The sequence below is a fragment of the Balaenoptera borealis genome (genome assembly GCF_965194805.1).
Source record: "Balaenoptera borealis genome assembly, chromosome: 1".
Lineage (NCBI taxonomy): Eukaryota > Metazoa > Chordata > Mammalia > Artiodactyla > Balaenopteridae > Balaenoptera > Balaenoptera borealis.
This window is the reverse complement of record NC_138860.1, coordinates 31,144,384-31,172,038: the sequence shown is the minus strand read 5'-3', so window position 1 is coordinate 31,172,038 and position 27,655 is coordinate 31,144,384. Positions and strand designations below refer to the sequence as shown.

General features: G+C 38.3%; 1 long non-coding RNA gene across 1 annotated transcript in view; it reads left to right on the top strand.

Annotated features, from left to right (window-relative positions):
* Positions 1 to 26,519, top strand: part of LOC309605658 — a 438,958-nt gene extending 412,439 nt beyond the window's left edge. Inside the window, exon 2 of the long non-coding RNA XR_014231483.1 lies at positions 21,778 to 26,519. This is a non-coding gene — a long non-coding RNA (uncharacterized lncRNA). The remainder of the gene's footprint in view (positions 1 to 21,777) is intronic.
* The last annotated feature ends 1,136 nt before the right edge of the window (positions 26,520 to 27,655 follow it).

Sequence of the window (27,655 nt, the reverse complement as noted above, 5' to 3'; positions counted from 1 at the left end):
GCTCGGTGCTTTGTGACCACTTAGAGGTGTGGGATAGGGAGGGTGGGAGGGAGGGAGATGCAAGGGGGAAGAGATATGGGAACATATGTATATGTATAACTGATTCACTTTGTTATAAAGCAGAAACTAACACACCATTGTAAAGCTATTATACTCCAATAAAGATGTTTAAAAAAAAAAAAAGACATAGATCAAAGAAATATAATTAAGAGTCCAAAATAAAATCCATATATCCATGGCCAATTGATTTTTGTTAAGGTTGCCAAGGTCATTCAACGGGGAAAGTACAGCTTCTCCACAGATGTGCTGGGACAACTAGCACCCACACACAAAAGAATGAAAGTGGATCTCTACTCACACCACTTACCAAAAATAACTCAAAATGGATCATAGACCTAAATGTCAGAACTCTAAAACTCTAAGAATAACTTACGAGTATATCTTCATGTCCTTGGCTTAGGGAACAATTTCAGGTATGAGAGCAAAAGCACAAACAACAAAAGGAAAAAAATGATATAATAGACTTCATTAAAGTTAAAAACCTTTGTGCTTCAAAGGACACCATCAAGAAAGTGAGAAGACAACCTATAGAAGGGAAGAAAGTATTCTGATATCATATATCTGATAAGGAGCTTGTATCCAGAATTTATAAACCACTCTTAAAATTCAACAATAAAAAGATAAAAACCCAGTTTAAAAGTGGACAAAAGATTTTTCCCAGAGAAGATATATCTATGACTGATAAGCACATGAAAAATGCTCAACATCATTAGTTATCAGGGAAATGCAACTTGAGACCACATGGTAGCTACTTTGTTACTGAGGGCAATTATCAATTCCAGTTCCAAGGCAAGAGGCTGATAATTTGGGCTTTTCCCAGGCAGGGGGCCGTAGCTGGAGGACAGAAACCAGAAGAGACAATGTAAATCTCACAAGGCTAGAGAGACAACATTGGAAGTGAGGAGGCAACATTCCAGTGAGTAGAGAAGAGTGAAACTGAATCTGGTGAGGGACCATTTCGCCCTCTAGGAATTTGCCTATTTCTATAGCTGAATGTCTTCGGAAGATATAAACCTGAGCCGAAATCTCCTGAAATTCAGAGCCGTGCTTTTTGCAGTCTCACTGTGATATTGACATAAAAATTAGAGTTCAGGATTTGCTAGGGGAAGGGCTCCCAGGCTAACATATCAGGCTATCAGAAATGTGAAAAATTAATAGAGCTCGGAGACCAGAAAGGGGAGCTCCAATGTCCTGGGACAAAAGCAGAGCTCAAAAGGAAAAGATTCTTCTTTTTCCCTGGCAAGGACTAAGCCAATGAAAAGCCATGGACTCTTTGCTTACTGTAGCCCTTCCAACTTCTTTATCATCTCCATAAAAGCATTCTCGTTCCCTTGCCACGTGGGGACTTGCACATGGGTTGCCATTGTTGCAGATCCCAAAATGCAATTCTCTGCTGATCCTGAGTAAACCCATCTTGGCTGGAGAAATATCTAGCAGTCCATTTGTTTCAGATCAACATTTTGGTGGCATGTATGGGGACCAGAGAAGACCCCCGCAGCTCTGTGGCTGGTGAGCAGCTAGGTGCGGCATCCACAGTGGAGCCCATTTTCACTCACTGCTTTTCTGCCTGACCCTGGCATTTGAAGGTACATCTTCTCCTGGATCCAGGCTCACACCCTCTTTGCATTTGAAGCTCTCTAGTTTTTACTTGGGATCTATATAAAGGCTTCATCCTTGTGGTTAAGGCCTTGTTCTGTATGAAGTACTTGTTTGGCACTTTGATCTGATCTTGAGATCAGACTGTTTCAACTGAAGCTGGCTAAGAATGCCTTCAGCCCAATTCTATTGGGAAGAGGATGCTTTAAATGAAACTGTAGGGTTTTTATCATAAATGGGTGTTGAAATTTGTCAAAAGATTTTTCTGCATCTATTAAGATGATCATATGGTTTTATCCTTCAATTTGTTAATATGGTGTATCACATTGATTGATTTGCGTATATTGAAGAATCCTTGCATTTCTGGGGTAAACCCCACTTCATCATGGTATATGATCTTTTTAATGTGCTGTTGGATTCTGTTTGCTAGTATTTTGTTGAGGATTTTTGCATCTATATTCATCAGTGATATTGCCCTGTAATTTTCTATTTTTGTGACATCTTTTTCTGGTTTTGGTATCAGGGTGATGGTGGTCTCGTAGAATGAGTTTGGGAGTGTTCCTCCCTCTGCTATATTTTGGAAGAGTTTGAGAAGGATAAGTGTTAACTCTTCTCAAAATGTTTGCTAGAATTCGTCTGTGAGACCATCTGGTCCTGGGCTTTTGTTTGTTGGAAGATTTTAAATCACAGTTTCAATTTCAGTGCTTGTGATTGGTCTGTTTATGTTTTCTATTTCTTCCTGGTTCAGTCTCGGAAGGTTGTTCTTTTCCAAGAATGTGTCTATTTTTTCCAGGTTGTCCATTTTATTGGCATATAGTTGCTTGTAGTAATCTCTCATGATCCTTTGTATTTCTGCAGTGTCAGGAGTTACTTCTCCTTTTTCATTTCTACTTCTATTGATTTGAGTCTTCTCCCTTTTTTTTGTTGATGAGTCTGGTTAATGGTTTATCAATTATGTTTATCTTCTCAAAGAACCAGCTTTTAGTTTTACTGATCTTTGCTATAGTTTCCTTCATTACTTTTTCGTTTATTTCTGATCTGATCTTTGTGATTTCTTTCCTTCGGCTAACTTTGGGGTTTTTTTGTTCTTCTTTATCTAATTGCTTTAGGTGTAAGATTAGGTTGTTTATTTGAGATTTTTCTTGTTCTTGATACAGGATTGTATTGCTATACACTTCCCTCTTAAAGGAGGCATAGAGACAACTTACCTCAACATAATAAAGGCCATGTATAACAAACCCACAGACAACATTGTTCTCAGTGGTGAAAAACTGAAACCATTTCCACTAAAATCAGGAACAAGACAAGGTTTCCCACTGTCACCACTATTATTCAACATAGTTTTGGAAGTTTTAGCCATAGCAGTCAGAGAAGAAAATGAAATAAAAGGAATCCAAATCAGAAAAGAAGAATTAAGGTGTCATTGTTTGCAGATGACATGATACTAGACATAGAGAATCCTAAATATGCTACCAGAAAACTACTAGAACTAATCAATGAATTTGGTAAAGCAGCAGGATACAAAATTAATGCACAGAAATCTCTTACATTCCTATACACTAATGACGAAAAATCTGAAAGAGAAATTAAGGAAACACTCCCATTTACCAATGCAACAAAAAAGAATAAAATACCTAGGAATAAACCTACCTAAGGAGACAAAAGACCTATATGCAGAAAACTATAAGGCACTGATGAAAGAAATTAAAGATGATACAAACAGATAGAGAGATATACCATGTTCTTGGATTGGAAGAATCAACACTGTGCAAATGACTATACTACCCAAAACAATCTACAGATTCAATGCAATCCCTATCAAACTACCACTGGCATCTTACACAGAACTAGAACAAAAAATTTCACAATTTGTATGGAAACACAAAAGACCCCGAATAGCCAAAGCAATCTTGAGAAAGAAAAACAGAGCAGGAGGAATCAGGCTCCCAGACTTCAGACTATACTACAAAGCTACAGTAATCAAGACAGTATGGTACTGGCACAAAAACAGAAATATAGATCGATGGAACAGAATAGAAAGCACAGAGATAAACCCACGCACATATGGTCACCTTATCTTTGATAAAGGAGGCAAGAATATACAATGGAGAAAAGACAGCCTCTTCAATAAGTGGTGCTGGGAAAACTGGACAGCTACATGTAAAAGAATGAAATTAGAACACTCCCTAACACCATACACAAAATAAGCACAAAATGGATTAAAGACCTAAATGTAAGGCTAGACACTATCAAACTCTTAGAGGAAAACATAGGCAGAACACTCTATGACATAAATCACAGCAAGATCCTTTTTGACCCACCTCCTAGAGAAATGGAAAAAAACCAAAAATAAACAAATGGGACCTAATGAAACTTAAAAGCTTTTGCACAGCAAAGGAAAACATAAACAAGACGAAAAGACAACCCTTGGAATGGGGGAAAATATTTGCAAATGAAGCAACTGAAAAAAGATTAATCTCCAAAATTTACCAGCAGCTCATGCAGCTCAGTATCAAAAAAACAAACAACCCAATCCAAAAATGAGTAGAAGATGTATAGACATTTCTCCAAAGCAGATATACAGATTGCCAAGAAAAATGTGAAAGAATGCTCATCACTAATCATTAGAGAAATGCAAATCAAAACTACAATGAGGTATCACCTTACACCAGTCAGAATGGCCATCATCAAAAAATATAGAAACAATAAATGCTGGAGAGGGTGTGGAGAAAAGGGAACCCTCTTGCACTGTTGGTAGGAATGTAAATTGATAGAGCCACCATGGAGAACAGTATGGAGGTTCCTTAAAAAACTAAAAATAGAACTACCATACAACCCAGCAATCCCACTACTGGGCATATACCCTGAGAAAACCATCATTCAAAAAGAGCCATGTACCACAATGTTCACTGTAGCTCTATTTACAATAGGCAGGACATGGAAGCAACCTAAGTGTCCATTGACAGATGAATGGATAAATAATATGTGGCAGATATATACAATGGAATATTACTCAGCCATAAAAAGAAATGAAATTGAGTTATTTGTAGTGAGGTGGATGGACATAGAGACTGTAATACAGAGTGAAGCAAGTCAGAGAGAGAAAAACAAATACCGTATGCTAACACATATATATGGAATCTAAAAAAAAAAAAGATTCTGAAAAACCTAGGGGCAGGACAGGAATAAAGATGCAGACGAAGAGAATAGACTTGAGCACACGGGGAGGGGGACGGGTAAGCTGGGATGAAGTGAGAGTGTGGCATGGACATATATACACTACCAAATGTAAAACCAATAGGTAGTGAGAAGCAACTGCATTGCACAGAGAGGTCAGATCCGTGCTCTGTGACCACCTAGAAGGGTGGGATAGGGAGAGTGGGAGGGATACGCAAGAGGGAGGAGATATGGGGATATATGTGTATGTATAGCTGGTTCACTTTGTTATACCACAGAAACTAACACACCATTTTAAAGCAATTATACTCCAATAAAGATGATTAAGAAAAAATAAATGAAACTGTGCTGGTTTTTCATCCCGTAGCCCATTCCTTTAGAAGAGCTGTCTTCTGGAGACCTGGCTCCTCCCAGACCAAGATATCTTTTTAGGATTGGCTGGGATTAGCTTGCAAGCTGTTTGAATTGAGCCATTTGTTCTGTAAGCTGTTTAAGTTGTTTGAAAATTGTTCTTTATTCTAGAGGATAAAAGACCTGTAGGAAATGGGATCCCAGTTATCTAAGTATTTTGAGGGTGCCCCCCTCACAGGAACTCCAGCTGATTTTATGTTTAAAAATCATAACCTGGGAACTCCTTGTTGGTCCAGTGGTTAAGATGTGGTGCTTCCACTGCCGTGGCCCAGGTTCAATCCCTGGTCAAGGAACTAAGATCCCGCAAGCTGGGCAGTGCAGCAAAAAAACACAGTCCTTCCTCCTGTGCATTTCTAATTAAATAGACTGACCTGACCAAAGGCAATTTAGAAGATCGATGGCCTTTATGGGGAATTTTGGAATCCCCAAACTTAATTCCCTTAAAACAGAATTGGACTACAATAGCTCAGAATTTTTCAGAACTGTGTGGAATGCGTTTTCCGATTGGTATTTTGAAACTTCCCAATGCTGTTAGGAATCTAAAATTGCCTCACTAAAGAATAAGATTTTAAGATTAACTGAGGCAAACAAATTACCAAAGAGAGGTAAAATGGCTCCCGGCACCTCAGGCTCTTCTTTCTTGGCTTCTCTGTCTCCAGCAGAGCCTTGTCTTGTCTCCCTCAACTCCTTGTGGTCAGACTTTGCCTCCTTGCCTTCTGTGCTACCTATGCTTCCTCTACAGCCTCAGTTCCCCCAAGTCTCTCGCCAAACTTCTCCCTTTCTCTGAAAATCTTTTCACTGTCTTTTCCTCTGAACTTGTCAGAACTGTCCCTTTAAAATTAAGCCATCTGAGGATCCAGAGGTTAAACCCTTAATTTCTTTCTTTCTTTCTTTCTTTCTTTCTTTCTTTCTTTCTTTCTTTCTTTCTTTCTTTCTTTTTATTTATGGTTGTGTTGGGTCTTCGTTTCTGCGCGAGGGCTTTTTCCAGTCGTGGCAAGCGGGGGCCACTCTTCATCGCGGTGCGCAGGCCTCTCATTATCGCGGCCTCTCCCGTTGCGGAGCACAGGCTCCAGACGCGCAGGCTCAGTAATTGTGGCTCACGGGCCCAGCCGCTCCGCGGCATGTGGGATCTTCCAGGACCAGGGGTCGAACCCGTGTCCCCTGCATTGGCAGGCAGATTTTCAACCACTGCGCCACCAGGGAAGCCCCCTTAATTTCTTATACCCCCTGGACTAAAGCTGAACTGCAAGCCATAGTCAAAAAGTTTCCCAAAGTAACTGAATTCCTCAGATTTGCTAAGGAATTTAACATAGTCGTTCAGACTTATCAACCTAGCAGTTCCTAGGACTTTTCTGAAGACTGTTGATTGAAACAAAATTCAGTCTTGCACACAAAAATCTGAAGAACTTGTTCATGATTATTACAATCGACTTCAGGTTGTCTTTAAAGAAAATTCTAGTCTTCAGATATTGATTCCACCTGGGTAGCTTTTAACTCTATGTTTATTAATTTGCTGAACTGGGACCTTTTCCTTCTAGTAAGAAAGACCAGGATGGAATGGAAACTATGTCCACTCCTGATTTCGTTAATCTGGCAATCAGCTCTTTATCTTCAACTCCATCAAATGAAGGTTCCTAAACAAAACCAAAACCTTCCTGATTTCTGCTGTTATTGCAAAGAGCCAGGACATTGGAAAAGAGATCATTACAGATTGAAGTGCTTTAGGTGCCTACAGCCCTCTAACCAGCCTTTCCAACTTTCTCCCAATTCTCAATGATGGGGCTCCAAGGAACTGTAGGGGCTCTTCCCACTCTTCCCTTTTAATTGGCTTTCAGAAACATTTCTCCAAGCTGGGGATGACTCGCTTCCAATCCTAATTGACACCAGAGCCACACTCTTGGTGCTCAACCCCATTACTATAAATCAGCCCCTGCCTCGGAGTACTAAAACAGTTCAAATAGTGGACATCTCTAATAAACCTCAAAAGGTTCCTCTCTGTAAACTTATTCTCTTTGTTTAGGCTCTTTGAGAGATACTGACACTTTGCTCCTTAGTTCCTCCATCCCCATCTATTTATTAGCTTGAGACTTCTTCTTAGAGAAGTATCATGCCAGTATGTCTTTCTTCCCAAAGAGAGAAATGATTCTAGAAATTAACAGTAGTAATCAAAGGAACCCACCAAGTGAATTAAATGACCCTTGACATCTTTTATTTGTTCCATCTCTGATGGTACTAGAGGTGATTCTGGAAACACTGATAATTCATCCCTATTGAATCAGCTACCACTTTCCTTATGGGCAAAATCTCCAACTGATATTGGCAAAATTGACAGCACAACTCCTATCAAGATGCAAATAGACCTCTCAAAACGTCTTCTCAGAATTAATCAATACCCTATAAGAAGCCCTTCAAAGCATAAAGCCCATAATAGAAGATTACAACGCTCAGGGTGTCATTATTCCTTGTACTAACCCCTGTAACACTCCCATATTACTGGTGAGAAAACCTAAAGGCTGAGGGTGGAGGTTTGTCCCGGACCTCTGAGCAATAAACAGCATTGTTATCCTTCAACACCTTGTTGTTTCTAACTCCCATACACTACTAACATCCATTCCCATTGGAAGTAAATTCTTTACTGTAATTGATTTATGCAGTGCATTCTTTAGTATTCCATTTAATGAAGCTTTTTGCCTTAACCTTTTTGCCTTCACTTGGGAAGAATAATTCACCTGGACAGCAATGTCTCAGGGTAATAGTAAGAGTCCTTCTTATTTCTCCCAAATCCTAAAGGCTGGTCTGGATGTCATAAAGTTCCCAGAGGTTCTACTTTGTTGGAATATGTGGACCATTTGCTTCTTTGCTCTACTTCTGAAACCTCCTCATGGGAAGACAGCATCTAAAAACTTTTAGCCTTAAAGGGACACAAGGTCGTCAAAGAAAAATTACTGTTTTCCCAAATCCAGGTTCGGTATTTAGAGCATCTGATATTATAACAAGGGTTATGCCTAGATCCAGATAAACTTTATGGTGTCCTATGTTTCCCAAAGCCCAAAACTAAGCACCAACTGTGAGGTTTTCTTGGGCTACTTGGTTATTGCTGAAATTGAATTCCAAATTTCTCTTATGCCTAAACCACTATAGGTTTTACTCAACATTAACAACCCCAGTCCAATTTTATGGGACAATGTAGTCTTAAAAGCCTTAAAAGCCTTAAATGAGAATTTGATGAACTCATCTCCCCTTGGGCTCCCTAATTACCATATCCCCCCTTTATATATATGAAAAGGGAATGCCCTTGGAGTACTCACCCAAAAACACAGGGACTACCATGGACCTATGGGGAATTATAGTCAGCAGCTGGACCCTGTGGCATGGGGATACCACTCTGGTCTCAGAGCCATTATGGCCACTGCCCTTTTGGCTAAGGCCAAAGAGAAAATTATTGTGGAGTCCCTTTTAACTATTTTTGTACTTCATGCAGTAGAAGCTCTCCTGAATTCTCATCACACTCAGTATTTCTCAGCCAGCTGCCTCACCTCCTATGAAGTCCTTTTGTTAACTGCCATGCACGTAACTCTTTATATTGTAATAAACTTAACCCAGCTACTCTTCTTCCCTCCATCACTGACAAAGTCCCTCATGACTGCTTAACACTGATGGACCACCTCCTGACTCCTCATGATGATCTACAGAAAATCCCATCGGGTAATATTTACTTCTCATGGTTCACTGATGGTTCTTATTTTAAAGGTGACAATGGCAAATATTGTGCTGAGTATGCTATCATAACTACTTTTGATGTCGAGGCAGCATTTTTACCCATGGATACTTTGGCCCAACAGGCTGAATTATATGCTGTTACACAGGCTTGAACTTTAGCCAAGGACAAAACTGCCAATATTTATACTGATAGTAGATATGCTTTTTGTAGTTCATGATTTTGGAATGTTGTGGAAGGAATGTTGGTTTCCTTACTTCCAGTGGAAATAAAAATTTAAATGGTCGCTATATTTAAGAATTATTTGATGCAATAATTTTACCTGTCACTTTAGCTATTAAGATTCCAGGGCTTTTTAAACTTGACTCTCTGCAAGTTAGGGGAAATCACCTTGCTGATAATCCTTCAAAGAATGGTGCCTTTAAGGGGAACAACAGCAACTAAACCTTTGTCACGGTCCAAAGAGATGTTTTCCCAAATGATAATTTTTAAAAACTAGCAAATGGATTTCATACAACTTCCTTTGTCTAATGAATATAAATATGTTTAGTCATGATCTGTACATTTTCAGACTGGACTGAAGCCTTCCCTTGCAGACAGTCTACTACCTGTTTTGTGGCTAAAGTCCTTTTGGGAAAGATTATTCAAACTTCATAGTGACCAAGGAACCTGTTTTGCTGGCCAGGTGCTTTAACAAGTCTGTGCTGTGTGTCTGGTTTTACAACACTTTCACTTTGCTTACAACACTCAATCCTCTAATGCACTAACAGCATTATTAACACTTAATTGACAAAATTTGTAGAGGCCCTCCAAATACCTTGGTCAAAAGCATTGCTGTTGGTCCTTCTAAATCTCAGACCCATCCCTCTTGGAGCTCATAAACTCTCACCCTTTGAAATGGTCACAGGACATCCAATACAATTGGCACCTGCTTCTTTTGATCCACAACTGATAGAAGGAGAGATACTCTAATATTGCAATGGCCTAATTGCTTCTATTAAAATAACCATGTTTTGGTAGATCCATCTTTTCAGTGTACTCTCTAGAGATGAAGACCTTAAGCATCACATTTTGCAACCTGGAAATTTTATCTATTGGAAAAGACACCACAACAAGAATGCTCTTCAACCTTGCTGGAAAAGCCCCTATCAAGTACTGCTAACCAACCCTTGTGCCACCAAACTCTAAGGAATAGACTTTTGGATTCATGTTACACATCTAAAGAAAACACTGAGCCCTGACTGGACATACACTTCATCTGGTGACTTGAAAGTAAAGATTTCCCAGAATTGAAGCAGATGACATCTGATGAGACAGCTTTCCTAAGATATCTGGACCAGGTCTATTGGAAGTTTATTGCCAAACCTTTGATGATGTAATGTTTCACATGATCTCCAATGTCTATGAACTTGATAACATATGGACTTTAGATAAAAAGTGCCTGACAGTTCTCCCTCCTACCTTTAACTTGTTATTTCACTGTGACCTTAATAGGTTTTCAATCTGTGAACTTTCCCATTGATAAGACACATGACACCCAGGAAAGGTCCTTCCTGATGTTGAGGGACAAAAAGCTGCTGAAACTAAAAACCTGATACTTGATCAGAGATGCTTTCAGAGAATGGTCTTGATCAAAAGGGGGAAATGTAAAAAATTAATCAACAGAAACCTCAATTAAATAAAGTGGGAGACCAGAATGGGGAGTTCTCACACCCTGTAATGATAACAGTCCAACAGGAAAAAGGAAGATGACTCCTTTTCTTTTCTGGCAAGGACTCAACCAATGAAAAGCCATGGACGCTTTAATGTAGCCCTCCCTACTTCCCTTTCCTCTCCTTCCCTTGCCATGTGGGAAGTTGCCTGGGACTCACCATGGTTGCAGACCCCAAATTTCAATTGTCAGCAGATCCTAAATAAACCCATCTTTGCTGGAGTAATATTTGGCAGTCTACTTGTTTAGGTCAACACAAAAAGGCACTGAAAATTTACAACCTAGGATTTAAATTAACCAGAACTAGACAAAGCCTTTCCAAAAACAAAATATAGCCTTGACTCAACACAGTCTCTGACTGAAATAAAGTTATAAGCCCTTTCTTTATATGCCCAGCAGAGGAAAAGGTAAAATCTCTATGGAGACATATAAACTGGAGGCTCTATCATTTATTTTACTATTCAATATCTACCTTTCAATTAAAAACTACTAATCATGCCAAGACACAAGAACATATGATTGTAAGCCAAGAGGGAAGAAGACAAGAAACAGACTCAAAGGTAATCAAGATAATAAGTTGAAAATTAAGAATTTCAAAGTAACTATGATTGGCATGTTCAAGAACATAGAGGCAAAGATGGATAAAATAGATTAAAAGATAAAGACCTTCACCAAAGTGTTGTAATTCATTTAATATTTAAATTCTATAACAAAAATATAATAACTGAAATTAAGAATCAAACAGGTCTTTGGCAGCAGTTTTGACACAGCTGAAGACAGGATTAGTGAACTGGAAGAAATGTTAACAGAAAATAATCAAACAGCAGCACTGAGATTAAAAAACAGAACCACTGAGAATAGGAAATACAGAAAAAAAGTGGAAGATATTGTGGGGTAAAATGAAGAGTTGTAATGTACAGATGAAAGAAAGAAAAGAATAAAAACAATATTTGGAGAAAAACTATATGAGAAATTTTCAAAACTAATCAAAGCCATCAACCCACAGATCAACCACCAACCTAGAATTCTGATCCACCAAAATTATCCTACAAAAGTGAAGGAGAAATACATTCTCAGATAAATGATAATTGCAGAAATTTCTCACCAATAGACCTGACTTGCAAGAAATGTTGAAATAAGTTCTTTAGAGAGAAGCAAAATGATATAGAAGAAGCACCGCAAACCACAAGCTAAATAAGTCAAGTAAGATGTAAGCAAATAATAGTAAAGCCTTTCAGCACCAATATAACGAAAAACTTTAAAATGAATAAAAGAGAAAAATGACACATGACTTTAAAATGACAACTGAATTCTCAACAAAAATGATGGAGGCCAAAAGATAACAGAATGATATTTTTAAGGTGTTAAAAGAAAATAACTGCCAACTTAGAATTCTTTAACCAGTGAAAATATCCATACCAAAAAAAAAAGAAAAATCATAAAAGTCATTTCCAGAAAGAAAAAAAAAAACTAAGAAATTTGTTGTCAGGAAAGATAGAAATGAATGAAGAAATAAAGTGAACTAGAAAGGGCAAATATGTGTGTAAAAATAAATAAATATTGACTTTAATAAAAACACAATATTATGTGAGAGTTAAAATATAAGTAAAATTCATGGCAAGAGTAACAAAATATTGAAAGGGAACTAAAATATCTATAACTTCTAACATTATTGGAAAGTAATAAAAATAATAGTTATTATTGAACTATAATAAGTCAAGGGTACATATTGTAATCTCTGGGGTAACCATTAAAAGAATAGTAAAAGAATAAATATAATAGTAAAAGAATAAATATATGTCAAATAAATAGAGAGGGAAATGGAACAAGAAAAATATTTCACTAAGATATTAATGGTATTAATTTATTTATAAATAATAAAAGACACCAGAAAGGGATAAAAACAAAGAGAGGTGTTGAATAGGAAAAATATAATATAAAGATATAAATAAGTCTATATACATCAGTAATAACAAAAACATAAATGTGCTAAATACTAAGACTATGGATGAGTTAAAAAGAAAATATAACTACATGTTATTTATTAGAGACACACTTTAAATATAAACACACAAAAGGTTGAAAATAAAGGGGTAGAGAAGTATATCCCAGTAACCCTCCCCCCCAAAAAAGGTGGAATATCTATATTAACTCCAAAAATGTACACTTTAAGCAAAAGGCATTACTAGAGATAAAGATGTATATTTCATAATAAATATTAATAATATAAAAATTAACTAAATAAAATAATTATGTTAGACTTCTTTTAGAAGCCATGCAAGGAAAAAGAGAATGGAGTGAAATATTTAAAGTGTTGAAAGAAAAAAAACAAACAAACCAATCAACGTAGAATTCTGTACCCAGCAAAATTATTCTTCGAATGTGAAAGAGAAACAAAGACTTTCTCAGGTAAACAATAATGAGGGAATTTCCCACCAATAAATCTGGCTAGCAAGACATGCTAAAAAGAAGTTCTTCAGAAAGAAGGAAAATGATACAGGTCAGAAAATCAGATTTATATGAATAAAGGAATATTAGAGAAAGAGCAAATGAACTTAAAAATAACATCTTTTACTTTTCTTATTTTTAACTGATCTAACAAATAACAGTTTGTTAAAAAAATAGTAACAATGATGATTATAGCTTACAGATAAGTAAAATATATGACAGTAAGTTATAAAGTAGGGGAGGGAGAAATTGGTAATACTCTGTTATGTTACCTGCACTACCCATAAAGCAGTATAGTATTATTTGAAAGTGGACTGAGATAGTGGCAAAATCTAGGTCTGCCACTTAAACATATTTTTAAAGAATTATAATTGATATGCTAAGAGAGAAGAGGAAAGGGAATCCTATAAAATGTTCAATTAAAACCAAAAGGCAGAAAAAGATGTGAAAGGCAAATAAAAGGGAAAAAGACAAGGGCAATGAATAGGACCCAGTTACAGAGGTGGTGGATACTAATCCAGCAATATATACAATTGCTTTAAATTAGAATGGTCTAAATACAACAATTAAAAGACTATCAGAATAGGTTAAAAAAACCACCACCACCAACAAGACCCAACACTATGTTTTCTATAGGAAACCCATTTTAAATATAAAAACACAAATAGATTAAAAGTAAAGGAATACTGCATGTTAAGATGGTGGCGGGGGAGGACATGGAGTTCATGTCTCCCCACAACGAGGGTGCCTGCTGGATGCTGGTGGGGGACTTCGAAGCCCAAGGAGACAGGAGGAACCCCCAAGCAACCGTGTAGGATGAGGGGGGAGTGAGGGGGGAAGACTAGTGGAGGCCGGACAGGACCAGCACCGCTAGGGGGTATCTGGGAAGGGGGAGGTTTTCCCATGCCTGAAGGGAACCTTGGGGGCTTGGAGGATCGGGAAGAGTGCGCTTAGCGTCTCCCCTGCCCAGTTGGGGCCCAGGAAGCCTGCAGGGCACCTGGGCCGGGTCCTCTGCCCTCCAAGGCCCCTTCCGGGCTGCGTTAGTCCTAGGGGCATAGGAGGGAGACGGGGAGAGAAGAGGAGAGGAGGGCAGGAGGGGCCCTCCAGGACCGAAGGATGAGGGGAGACTCAGCAGGTGTTTCCCCCATCCATCCAGGCCCCAGGAAGCCTGCTGGACTCCTGGGCCTGGTCCTCTGCCCTCTGAGGCTCTCTCTGACTGAAAGGGTCCTAGAGATGTAGGAGGGAGGGAGGAGGGGGGAAGAGGAGGAGAGGCAGATGGGAGGAATATCCAGGGCTGGGGAATCAGAGGAGGCACTGCAGGTGTTTCCCCCATGCACTAGGCCCTGGGGAGCCTGTTGGGTTTCTGGGTCTTGTCCCCTGCCCCACTGGCTGCGTGGGTCCCAGGGTCATAGGAGGGAGGGGGCAGAAGAAAAAGAGAGGCCATGGGGAGGGTCTCTCTGGGATTGGAAGATCATGTGGGAACACGCCTAGCATTTCTCCTGCCCACTTGGGCCCAGTGAGCCTGTTGGGGTCCTGGACCTGGTCCTCCACGCTCCAAGGCCAGAGGCATGCCTGGGCCCCTCCTGCTGCGTTGAGTCTAAGCACCCCCCCCAGCCCCCTGAGGGCCTTTACTGGGCCTCTGGGTCCTAAACATAGACCCTGCCCACCACCTAAACCCCGCCCCAGCCTAAGTGCCGCCCCCCCACAACCAAGGCCTTTTCCAGCTTTTTTTGTTTTCCTTTTCTTCTCTTTTTTACTACTGTGGTTCTGTTTTACCTTCTGGCTGTTGTTTCATCTATATATATATTTTTTATTCTTTCTAACATATCTTTTAGTTTTCTAGTCTAATTTTATTTTTTACCCTTTCTTATTGTTCTGCTCCTTTTTTTGTTTTTTGTTTTTTATTTTTTTGGGCTCCATTGGGTCTTCGTTGCTATGCGTGGACTTTCTCTAGTTGCAGCAAGTGGGCGCTACTCTTTGTTGCACTGCTTGGGTTTCTCATTGCAGTGGCTTCTCTTGTTGCAGAACACAGGCTCTAGGCATGCAGGCTTCAGTAGTTGTAGCACACAGGCTCAGCAGTTGTGGCTTCTCAGGCTCTAGAGAGCAGGGTCTGTCATTGTGGTGCATGGGCTTAGTTGCTCTGTGGCATGTAGGATCTTCCTGGACCACGGCTTGAACCCATGTCCCTGGCTTTGGCAGGCAGATTCTTAACCACTGTGCCAACAGGGAAGTCCCTCTTTTTTTTCTTTTCTTCTTTTTGCCACCCCATGCTGCTTACAGGATTTTGGTTCATGAGCTGGGAGTTGGGCCAGAGCTCCTGCGATGGGACCACTGACTCCGAACCACTGGACAAACAGAGAACCTCAGACCCCAGGGAATATTCATTGGAGTGAGGTCTCCCAGAGGTTGTCATCTCAGCAGAAAGACCCAGCTCTACCCAACAGTCTACAAACTCCAGTGCTGGAATCCTCAGGCCAAACAACCAGTAAGACAGGAACACAATCCCACACACCAAAAAAAAAAAAAAAGAAAGAAAAAAAGAGACAACAAAAAAATATGTCACAGATGAAGGAGCAAAGTAAAAACCTACAAGACCAAATAAATGGAGAGTAAATAGGCATCTTACCTGAAAAGGTATTAAGGGTAATGATAATAGAGATGATCCAGAATCTCAGAAATAGAATGGAGGCACGGATTGAGAAAATACAAGAAATATTTGACAAAGATCTAGAAGAACTGAAGAACAAACAGAAGTGAACAACACAATAACTGAAATGAAAAATACACTAGAAGGAATCAATAGCAGAATAACTGAAGCAGAAGAACGAATAAATTTTTTCTGTCTGAAAGACAGAATGGTGGAAATAACTGCTGAGGAGCAGAATAAAGAAAAAAGAATGAAAATAATTGAAGACAATCTCAGAGACCTCTGGGACAACACTAAATGTACCAACATTCGAACTACAGGGGTCCCAGAAGAAGAAGAGAAAAAGAAAGGTTCTGAGAAAATATCCAAACAGTTTATAGTGGAAAACTTCCATAACATGGGAAAGGAAATAGTCATGCAAGTCCAAGAAGAGCTGAGAGTCAAATACAGGATAAACCCTAGGAGAAACACACCAAGACACGTATTAATTAAACTAACAAAAATTTAATTCAAAGAAAAAATATTAAAAGCAGCAAGGGAAAAGCAAAAAATAACACACAAAGGAATCCCCATAAGGTTATCAGCTGATTTTTCAGCAGAAACTCTGCAGGACAGAAGGGAGTGGCAGGATATACTTAAAGTGATAAAAGAGAAAAACCTACAACCAAGATTACTCTACCCAGCAAGGATCTCATTCAGATTCAACAGAGAAATCAAAAGCTTTACATACAAGCAAAAGCTAAGAGAATTCAGCACCACCAAACCAGTTTTACCTTTATGCTAAAGGAACTTCTCTAGGTGGGAAACACAAAAGAAGAAAAAGACCCACAAAAACAAACCCAAAACAATTAAGAAAATGGTAATAGGAACATACATATCAATAATAACCTTGAATTTAAATGGATTAAATGCTCCAACCAAAAGACACAGACTGGCTGAATGGATACAAAAACAAGACCCGTATATATGTTCTCTACAAGAGACCCACTTCAGACCTAGCGACACATAAGACAGAAAGTAAAGGGATGGAAAAAGATATTCCATGCAAATGGAAATCAAAGGAAATCTGGAGTAACAATACTCATATCAGATAAAATAGACTTTAAACTAAAGACTGTTACAAGAGATAAGGAAGGACTCTATGTAATGATCAAGGGATCCCTCCAAGAAGAAGATATAACAGTGATAAATATTTATGCACCCAACATAGGAGTACCTCAATACATCAGACAAATGCTAACAGCCATAAAAGGGGAAATTGACAGCAATGCAATAATAGCAGGGGACTTTAACACCCCACTTACATCAATGGACAGATCATCCAAACAGAAAATAAATAAGGAAACACAAACTTTAAATGACACAATAGACCAGATAGATTTAATTGACAATTATAGGACATTCCATCCAAAAGTGGCAGAATACACTTTCTTCTCAAGTGCACGTGGAATATTCTCCAGGATAGATCACATCTTGGGTCACAAATCAAGCCTTGGTAAATTTAAGAAAATTGAAATCGTATCAAGTATCTTTTCTGACCACAGCGCTGTGAGACTAGATATCAATTACAGGAAAAAAACTGTAAAAAATACAAACACATGGAGGCTAAACAATACGCTACTAAGTAACCAAGATATCAATGAAGAAATCAAAGAGCAAATCAAAAAATACCTAGAAACAAATGACAATGAAAACACGATGACCCAAAGCCTACGGGATGCTGCAAAAACAGTTCCAAGAGGGCAGCTTATAGCAATAAAATCCTACCTCAGGAAACAAGAAACATCTCAAATAAACAACCTAAACTTACACCTAAAGCAATTAGAGAAAGAAGAACAAAACCCCCCAAAGTTAGCAGAAGGAAAGAAATCAAAAAGATCAGATCAGAAATAAATGAAAAAGAAATGAAGGAAATAATAGCAAAGATCAATAAAACTAAAAGGTGGTTCTTTGAGAAGATAAACAAAATTGATAAACCATTAGCCAGACTAATCAAGAAAAAAAGGGAGAAGACTCAAATAAACAGAATTAGAGATGAAAAAGAAGTAACAACTGACACTGCAGAAATACAAAGCAACATAAGAGACTACTACAAGCAACTCTATGCCAACAAAATGGACAACCTGGAAGAAATGGGCAAATTGTTAGAAAAGTACAACCTTCTAAGACTGAACCAGGAAGAAATAGAAAATATGAACAGACCAATCACAAGCACTGAAATCGAAACTGTGATTAAAAATCTTCCAACAAACAAAAGCCCAGGACCAGATGGTTTCGCAGACAAATTCTACCAAACATTTACAGAAGAGCTAACACCTATCCTTCTCAAACTCTTCCAAAATATAACAGAGGGAGGAACACTCTGAAACGCATTGTATGAGGCCACCATCACCCTGACACCAAAACCAGATAAAGACATCACAAAAAAGAAAACTACAGGCCAATATCACTGATGAACATAGATGCAAAAACCCTCAACAAAATACTAGTAAGCAGAATCCAACAGCACATTAAATGGATCATACACCATGATCAAGTGGGGTTTATCCCAGGAATGCAACGATTCTTCAATATATGCAAATCAATCAATGTGATAAACATATTAAGAAATTGAAGGATGAAAACCATATGATCATCTCAGTAGATGAAGAAAAAGCTTTCGACAAAATTCAACACCAGTTTATGATAAAAATTCTCCAGAAAGTGGCCATAGAGTGATCCTACCTCATCCTAATAAAGGCCATATATGACAAATCCACAGAAAACATCATTCTCAATGGTAAAAAACTGAAACCATTTCCTCTAAGGTCAGGAACAAGACAAGGTTGCCCACTCTCACCACTATTATTCAACATAGTTTTGGAAGATTTAGCACAGGCAATCAGAGAAGAAAAAGAAATAAAAGGAATCCAAATCATAAAAGAAGAAGTAAAACTGTCACTATTTACAGATAACATGATATTATACATAAAGAATCCTAAAGATGCTACCAGAAAACTACTAGAATTAATCAATGAATTTGGCAAAGTAACAGGATACAAAATTAATGCACAGAAATCTCTTGCATTCCTATACACTAATGATGAAAATTCTGAAGGAGAAATTAAGGAAACACTCCCATTTACCATTACAACAAAAAGAATAAAATAGCTAGGAATAAATCTACCTAAGGAGACAAAAGTCCTGTATGCAAAAAGCTGTAAGACACTGATCAAAGAAGTCAAAGATGATACAAACAGATTGAGAGATATACCATGTTCTTGGATTGGACGAATAAACACTGTGTACTACACAAAGCAATCTACAGGTTCAGTGCAATCCCTATCAAACTACCAATGGCATTTTTCACAGAACTAAAACAAAAAATTTTATAATTTGTGTGGAAACACAGAAGACTCCCAAGAGCCAAAGCAATTTTGAGAAAGAAAAACGGAGCTGGAGGAATAAGGTTACCTGACTTCAAACTATACTGTAAAGCTACAATACTCAAGGCAGTGTGGTATTGGCAGAAAAACAGAAATATAGATCAATGGTAAAAGATAGAAAACCAGAGATAAACCCATACACATATGGTCACCAATTTATGACAAGTGAGTCAAGAACGTACAATGGAGAAAAGATAGTCTCTTCCATAAGTGGTCTTAGGAAAACTGGACAGCTACATGTAAAAGAATGAAGTTAGAACACTCCCTAACACCATATACAAAAATAAACTCAAAATGGATTGAAGACCTAAATGTAAGACCAGACAATATAAAACTCTTACAGGAAAACATAGGAAAACACTCTTTGACATAAACCACAGGAAGAGCCTTTTTGACCCACCTCCTAGGGTAATAAAAATAAAAACAAAAATAAATGGTACCTAATGAAACTTCAAAGCTTTTGCACAGCAAAGGAAACCATAAACAAGACAAAAACACAACCCTCAGAATGGGAGAAAATATTTGCAAATGAAGCAACTGACAAAGGGTTAATCTCCAAAATATACAAACAGCTCATGGAGCTCAATATCAAAAAAACAAACAACCCAATTAAGAAATGGGTGGAACACCTAAATAGACATTTCACCAAAGAAGAATTACAGGTGGCCAAGAGGCACATGAAAGATGCTCAACAACACTAATTATTACAGAAATGCAAATCAAAAGGAAAATGAGGTATCACCTCACAGTGGTCAGAATGGCCACCATCAAAAAATCTACAAACAATAAATGCTGGAGAAGGTGTAGAGAAAAGGGAACCCTCTTGCACTGTTGGTGGGAATGTAAATTGATACAGCCACTATGGAGAACAGTATGGAGGTTCCTTAAAAAACTAAAAATAGAACTACCATATGACCCAGCAATCCCACTACTGGGCATATACCCTGAGAAAACCATCATTCAAAAAGACACATGCACGCCAATGTTCATTTCAGCACTATTTACAATAGCCAGGATATGGAAACACCCTAAATGTCCATCAACAGAGGCATGGATAAAGAAGATGTGGTACATATATACAATGGAATATTACTCTGCCTTACAAAGGAACAAAATTAGGTCATTTGTAGAGATGTGGATGGATACAGAGTCTGTCAGACAGAGTGAAGTAAGCCAGAATGAGAAAAACAAATATCGTATATTATCGCATATATGTGGACTCTAGAAAAATGGTACAGATTAACCTATTTGTAGGGCAGGAATAGACATGTAGACGTAGAGAATGGACATGTGGACCCCAGGGTGGGGGAGATGGGGAGGGTGGGACGAACTGGGAGATTAGGTTTGACATAAATACACTACCATGTGTAAAATAGATAGCTAGTGGGAACCTGCTGTAGAACACAGGGAGCTCAGCTTGGTGCTGTGTGATGACCTAGATGGGTTGGATGGGGGTGGGGGGTGGGAGGGAGCTCCAGAAGGAAGGGGATATAAGTATACATATAACTGATTCACTTCATTGTACAGCAGAAACTAACACAACTTTGTAAAGCAATTTTACTCCAATAAAAAAAATAAGAGAAAAGAAAGGGATGGTGAAAGATATACTACACTAACACAAACAAAAAGAAAAGAGAATGGCTGTATTAATTGCAGACCAGTAGAATCAAGAGCAAGGAAAAGTATCAGTGATTAAGAGGATATTATGTAATATTAAAGAGGTCATGTCTCCAAGAAATTATAACGATTCTTAACATGCATAAACCTAGCAAGACAGCATCAAGATACATGAAAGAAAAATTGGCAGAATTGCAAGGAGAAATAGAAAACTCCACTATTATAGCTGGAGACCTCAGCACCCCTCTATCAGTACTTAACAGGTCCAGCAGGCAAAAAGAATCAATAAGGATATAGTTGCGTCAAACAGCACCATCAATCAACTGGATCTGACTGACATTTATAGAATATTTCATCCAACAATAATAAAATACACATACTCCTCATGCCCACATGGAACATTCACCAAGATAGACTGCATCCTGGGGCAGAAAACGCACCTCAGCAAATTTTTAAAAGTAGAAATCATACAAAGTATGCTTTCAGACTACAATAGAATCAAACTGGAAATCAATGACAGAAAGAGAGCTAGAAAATACAAAAATATTTGAAGATTAAACAACACACTTCTAAATAACACGTGGTCAAAGAATAAGTCTCAAGAGAAGCTAAAAATATTTGGGACTAAATGAAAATGAAAATACAACTTATCAAAATTTGTAGAATGCAGTAAAAACCATGCTATAAATATTAATTTATAATATTAAATGCATACATTAGAAAGGAAGATCTAAAATCAATTATCTAAACTTCCATTCTAAGAAACAAGAAAACAAAGGAGAAAATTAAATCCAAAGTAAAGGAGAGGAGATCAAGATGGTGGACTAGAAGGACATGGAGCTCACCTCCTCCCACAAATACATCAAAAATACACCTACAAGTGGAACAATTCTTACAGAATACCTACAGAACACTGGCAGAAGATCTCATATAACCAAAGTTGCAAGAAAGATCACTAGATAACCAGGTAGGACAAAAGAAAAAAAAAAACAAAAAAAGAGGAATCTGGATGGGATTGGTGCCCATGGGATGGAGCTGTGAAAGAGGAATGGGACTCTCAGCCTGGGAAAGCTTTTTACTGATGGGAGATCAGCCAGGACACAAAGGGAGCTTCAGAGGCTCAGAGGAGAATGCAGCAGCTGGATTCTGTCAGGCAGAACAGAAAGAAACCAGCACAGACAGTCCTGGCCACCTCCCTGCACTTCCCAGAACAAGACACACATCTGTTGGTGCATACAAGGGCTGAGAGCTGAAACTCGGGCTTCAGTAGACAGACCTGGCGAGAGGACTGGGGTTGGCTGCAAGGAGACAGCCTGAAGGGGCTGGAGTGTGGTCTGAGGTGCAACTGGGGGTGTGCAGAGGATGGAACCCATGTCCACCATAGAAGGCCCATTGTAAACAAAGGGAGGGGCAGGATGCAGCCATAGCAGCTTCATTCTTGGTATGCTCACAGCAGGTCCAGCTCCACCTCTATGAACTCTAGGAGTACGCAGGCATGAGCAGGTTGCCCACACAAAGAGGCTGGGCTGAAATCTGAGCTGATCTCCAGGGGCCACGTGACTTCATAACCAGGGCTGAAATCTGAGCAGTGTTCCAGGGCTGTCGATCCATGGATTTACTCCATGAGCAGCACCAGCTGGACATCTGAGTAGATTACTGGTGCTCCCACTGCTGGGGCGGGTCCAGTGTTAGTGGCTGTGGGTTTTGCTGGTGAACACACCTGGAGGCAGGCCAGGGTCTGTGCTGATTCCAAATATCCCTTGGTGGGCCCAGGTGCATGGCTACTGTGGTCCCAGTGCCAGACTTCAGCAGATCCGCACCAAGAGATCTGTGCTGATGGCTTTGTGAGCACAGAGCCTGGGATACCCAGGCCAATTGCCTGCATCCCCACAATTGAGTTGGGGCCAAGGGCATGCCATCAACAATGTACTTTGTGAACCTGCACAATAGGTGACAAGCAACACCACAGAGCACACTTCCCAATGGACAGCTCCTATGGAGGAATACTCAGTGGCTCCTCTCCCAGAAGAAGCACTCCAGTCCCACCCACCTCACACCACAGCTCAGAAATGGATCTGGGGGCTTCTACTGCAACAACTGGGGAAGACTCCTGACCTGACAGGATTGTGACAACGATAGAGAAAACTCATTTGCCAAGACAAAAGGTGAGCTAAAGGCAATAAATAGCAAACTGAATATTGCAGAAGAATGACTAAGTGATCTGCAAGATAAAATAATGGAAATCACCCAATCCGAATAGCAGACAGAAAGACGAAAGCAATATACGAGACCTATGGGATAATATACAGCATCCATATCTACACATAATAGGAATCCCAGAAGGAGAAGAAAGAGAAAAGGGGATTGAAAATGCATTTGAATAAATTATGGCTGAAAATTTCCCAAACTTAGAGAAGGAATCAGACATCCAGGTACAGGAAACACAGAGGATCCCAAAGAAGATGAGCCCAAACTGACATACACCAAGAAATATTATAAATAAAATGACAAAAGTTAAAGGTAAAGAGAGGATTCTACAGGTAGCAAGAGAAAAACAAAAAGTTAGTTACAAGGGAACCCCCCCATACGGCTATCAGCTTACTTCTCTACAGAAAGGTTGCAGGCCAGAGGGGAGTAGCAAGATATATTCAAAGTCCTGCAAGGGAAAAAACTGCAACCTAGAATTCTCTATGCAGCAAGATTATCATTTAGAATAGAAGGAGAGATAAAGAATTTCACAGAAAAGCAAAAACTCAAAGAACACAGCAATACTAAACATATCCTCAAAGAAATATTGAAAGGTCTTCTCCAAATAGAAAAGAAGCGAGAAACTATAGGAAAGAGAACATCACAATTGGAAAGTAAATCACTTACTCCAGTACACAGATTAAAAACAACAAAAACAACAACAAAAGCAAAAAAAAAAATCTTGTGAAAGCAATGAAACCTAGAATGAACAGCAAAAGGATAAGCATGAAGATGTTAAAGAGGACATCAAAATCATAAAATGTGGGGGAGGGGAGTAAGAAAATGTAGGGTTTTTTTTTTAGAATGTGTTTGCACTTATATGACTACCAGTCTAAAGCAAGTAGGTATAGTAATGGGATAAAATACTTGAAAATCAGGGTAACCACAAATGAAAAACATACAATAGATTTACAAACACCAAAAAGAAGAGAACACAAGAATAATACAAAGAAAACCATCAAGTCACAAAAGGAAAACAAAAGGAAAAAGAAAGGAAAAATGAAAAAATACAAAATCAAATAGAAAACAAGATTTAAAATGGCAATAAATACATACCAATAATTACCTTAAATTGTCAATGGACTAAATGTGCCAATCAAAAGACATAGAGTGGCAGATTGGATAGTAAAGAACCTACAGTACACTGCCTACAAGAGACCCAATTTAGGATGAAGGACACACAAAGATTAAAATGGAGGGGATGGAAAAAGATATTTCATGTGAAAGTAAATGACAAGAAAGAGGGGGTAGCAATACTCATATCAGAAAAAGTATACTTTAAAACAAAGGCCATAAAGAAAGACAAAGAACAACACTTTAATTCAATATCCCATGATAAACCATAAGGGAAATGCCTATGAAAAAGAATATATATATGTATAACTGAATCACTTTGCTGTACAGCAGAAATTAACACAGCAGTATAAGTCAACTATACTTTGATAAAATAAATTTTAAAAAAACTACCCATAAAAAGGACAATATATAATGATAAAAGGATCAATACAAGAAAAGGTTATTTCACCTGTTAACATATGTAAATCCAATATAGGAGCACCTAAATACATAAAACAAATCCTAACAGACAGAAAAAGAGAAATTGATGGAAATACAATAATAATAGGAGACTTTAACACCTCACTGATAACAGTGGACAGATCTTTCTGGGACAATATCAGTAAGGCAACAGAAATCCTAAATGATAAAATAGAGCAGTTAGAGTTTTGATATTTTCAGGACGTTATATCCAAAAAAAACAGAATACACATTCTTTTCAAGTGCACATTATCTAGGATAGACCACATACTAGGACATAAAATAAGCCTCAACAACTTTAAGAGGATAGAAATTATTTCAAGCACCGTTTCTGACCACAACGACAAGAAACTAGAAATCAACCACAGAAAGAGAAATGAGAAAAAAAAAGAAGACAAAAAACAGTTACATGGAGACTAAACAACATGCTACTAAAAAACCAATGGTTCAATGATAAAATCAAAGAGGAAATTTAAAAATATCTTGAGACAAGTGACAATGAAAACACAACCATACGAAATCTATTGGATGTACCAAAAGAAGTCCTTAGAGGGAAGATCATAGTGATACAGGCCTTCTTCAAAAAACAAGAAAAATCTCAAATAAACAACCCAACCTACCACCTAAATAAATTATAAAGAGAAGAAACAAAAACCTAAATTCAGCAGAAGGAAGGAAATAATAAAGATCAGAGAGGACATAAATAAAATAGAGATAAAAATCAATAGAAAAAATCAATAAATCCAAGGGCTGGTTCCTTGAAAGGGCAAACGAAATAGACAACCTCTGGCCAGGCTCAACAAGAAGAAAAGAGATGACCCAACTAAACAAAATAAGAAATGAAAGAGGAGAAACAACAACAGATACCACAGAAATACAAAAAAAAGTGAATACTATGAACAATTATATGCCAACAAATTTTACAACCTAGAAGAAATGGACAAGTTTCTAGAAACATACAGCCCACCAAAACTGAATCAAGAGGAAACAGATAACTTGAACAGACTGATCACTACAAGTGAAATAGAATATGTAATTTAAAAAACTCCCTGCAAACAAAAGTCCAGGACCATACAGTTTCACTGGAGAATTCTACCAAACATACAAAGAAGAACTTAAACCAATTCTTCTCAAACTCTTCCCAAAGACTGAAGAGGAGGAAACACTCCCAAAGTCATTCTATGAGCCATCATCACCCTGGTACTAAAACCAGACAAGACACTACCAAAAAAGAAAATTACAGGCCAATAACTTTGATGAATATAGGTGCAAAAGTCCCCAACAAAATATTAGCAAACTGAATCCAACAACACATGAAAAAGATCATACACCATGATCAAGTTGGGCTCATCCTAGGGTCACAAGGATAAATATACAAATCAATCAACATGATATACCACATAAACAAAAGAAAAGACAAAAAGCACACGATGTCTTAATAAATGCAGGAAAAGCATTTAATAAAATTCAACATCCATTAATGATTAAAAACTCTTGCCAAAGTGGGTTTAGAGGGAAAATATCTCAACATAATAAAAGCTATTTATGACAAACCCACAGCCAACAAATACTCAACAGGGAAAAGCTGAAAGCCTTCCCACTAAAATCTGGAACAAGACAAGAATGCTCACTCTCACCACTTCTACTCAACATTGTTTTGGAAGTCCTAGACACAGCAATCAGACAAGAAAAAGAAAGAAAGTGTATCCAAATTGGAAGGGAAGAGGTAAAACTGTCATTATATGCAGATGACATGATACTATATATAGAAAACCCTAAAGACTCCACATAAAAACTACTAGAACTGACAAAATTATTAAGTAAGGTAGCAAGGTACAAAATTAACATACAGAAATCAGTTGCATTTCTTTATACTAACAATGAAACATCAGAAAGAGAATGTAAAAAAAAAAAAGCCTTTTAAAATCACATCAAGGGAGACTTCCCTGGTGGCGCAGTGGTTAAGAATCCACCTGCCAATGCAGGGGACATGGGTTCGATCCCTGCTCCGGGAAGATGCCACATGCCATGGAGCGACTGAGCCCAAGTGCCACAAATACTGAACCTGTGCCCTAGAGCCCATGAGTCACAACTACTGAGCCTGCACACCACTTGTAAAGTACTGAAGCCCACACACTCTAGGGCCCATGTGCCGCAACAAGAGAAGCCACCATAATGAGAAGCCTGTGCACTGCAATGAAGAGTAGCCCCAGCTCACCACAGCTAGAGAAAGCCCACATGCAGCAATGAAGACCCAATGCAGCCAAAAAAAGAAGGAAATTCCCTGGTGGTCCAGTGCTTAGGACACAGTGATTTCCCTCCCAGGGCCTGGGTTCAATCCCTGGTCAGGGAACTAAGATCCCACAAGCCACGTGGCATGGCCAAAAATAAATACATAAATAAATAAAGATTTAAAAATCACATAAAAAATACTTAGGAATAAACCTGACCAAGGAGCTGAAAGACTTATATACTGATAACTATAAAACATTGATAAAGAAAACTGAAGATGATTCAAAGTAATTTAAATATATCCCATGCTCTTGGATTGCAAGAATTAATATCGTTAAAACGGTCATATTATCCAAAGCAATCTACAGGTTTAATGGACCCCAATCAAATTACCCATGACATTTTTCACAGAACTAGAACAAATAATCTTAAATTTTATATGGAACCATAAAAGACCCAGAATTGCCAAAGAAATCCTGAAGAAAAAGAACAAAGCTGGAAGAATAACCCTCCCAGACTTCAGACAATACTACAAAGTTACAGTAAGCAAAACAGCATGGTAGTGGCACAAAAACAGACATATAGGCCAATGCAACAGACTAGAGAGCCCCCAAATAAACCCACACATCTACAGTCAATTAATCTATGACAGAGGAAGCAAGAATATACAATGGAGAAAAGACCATGTCTTTAACAAGTGGTGCTGGGAAATCTGGGCAGCTGCATATAAATCAATGAAGTTAGAACACTACCTCACACCATACCCAAAAATAAACTCAAAATGGCTTGAAGACTTAAATATAAGACAGGACACCATAAAACTCCTAGAA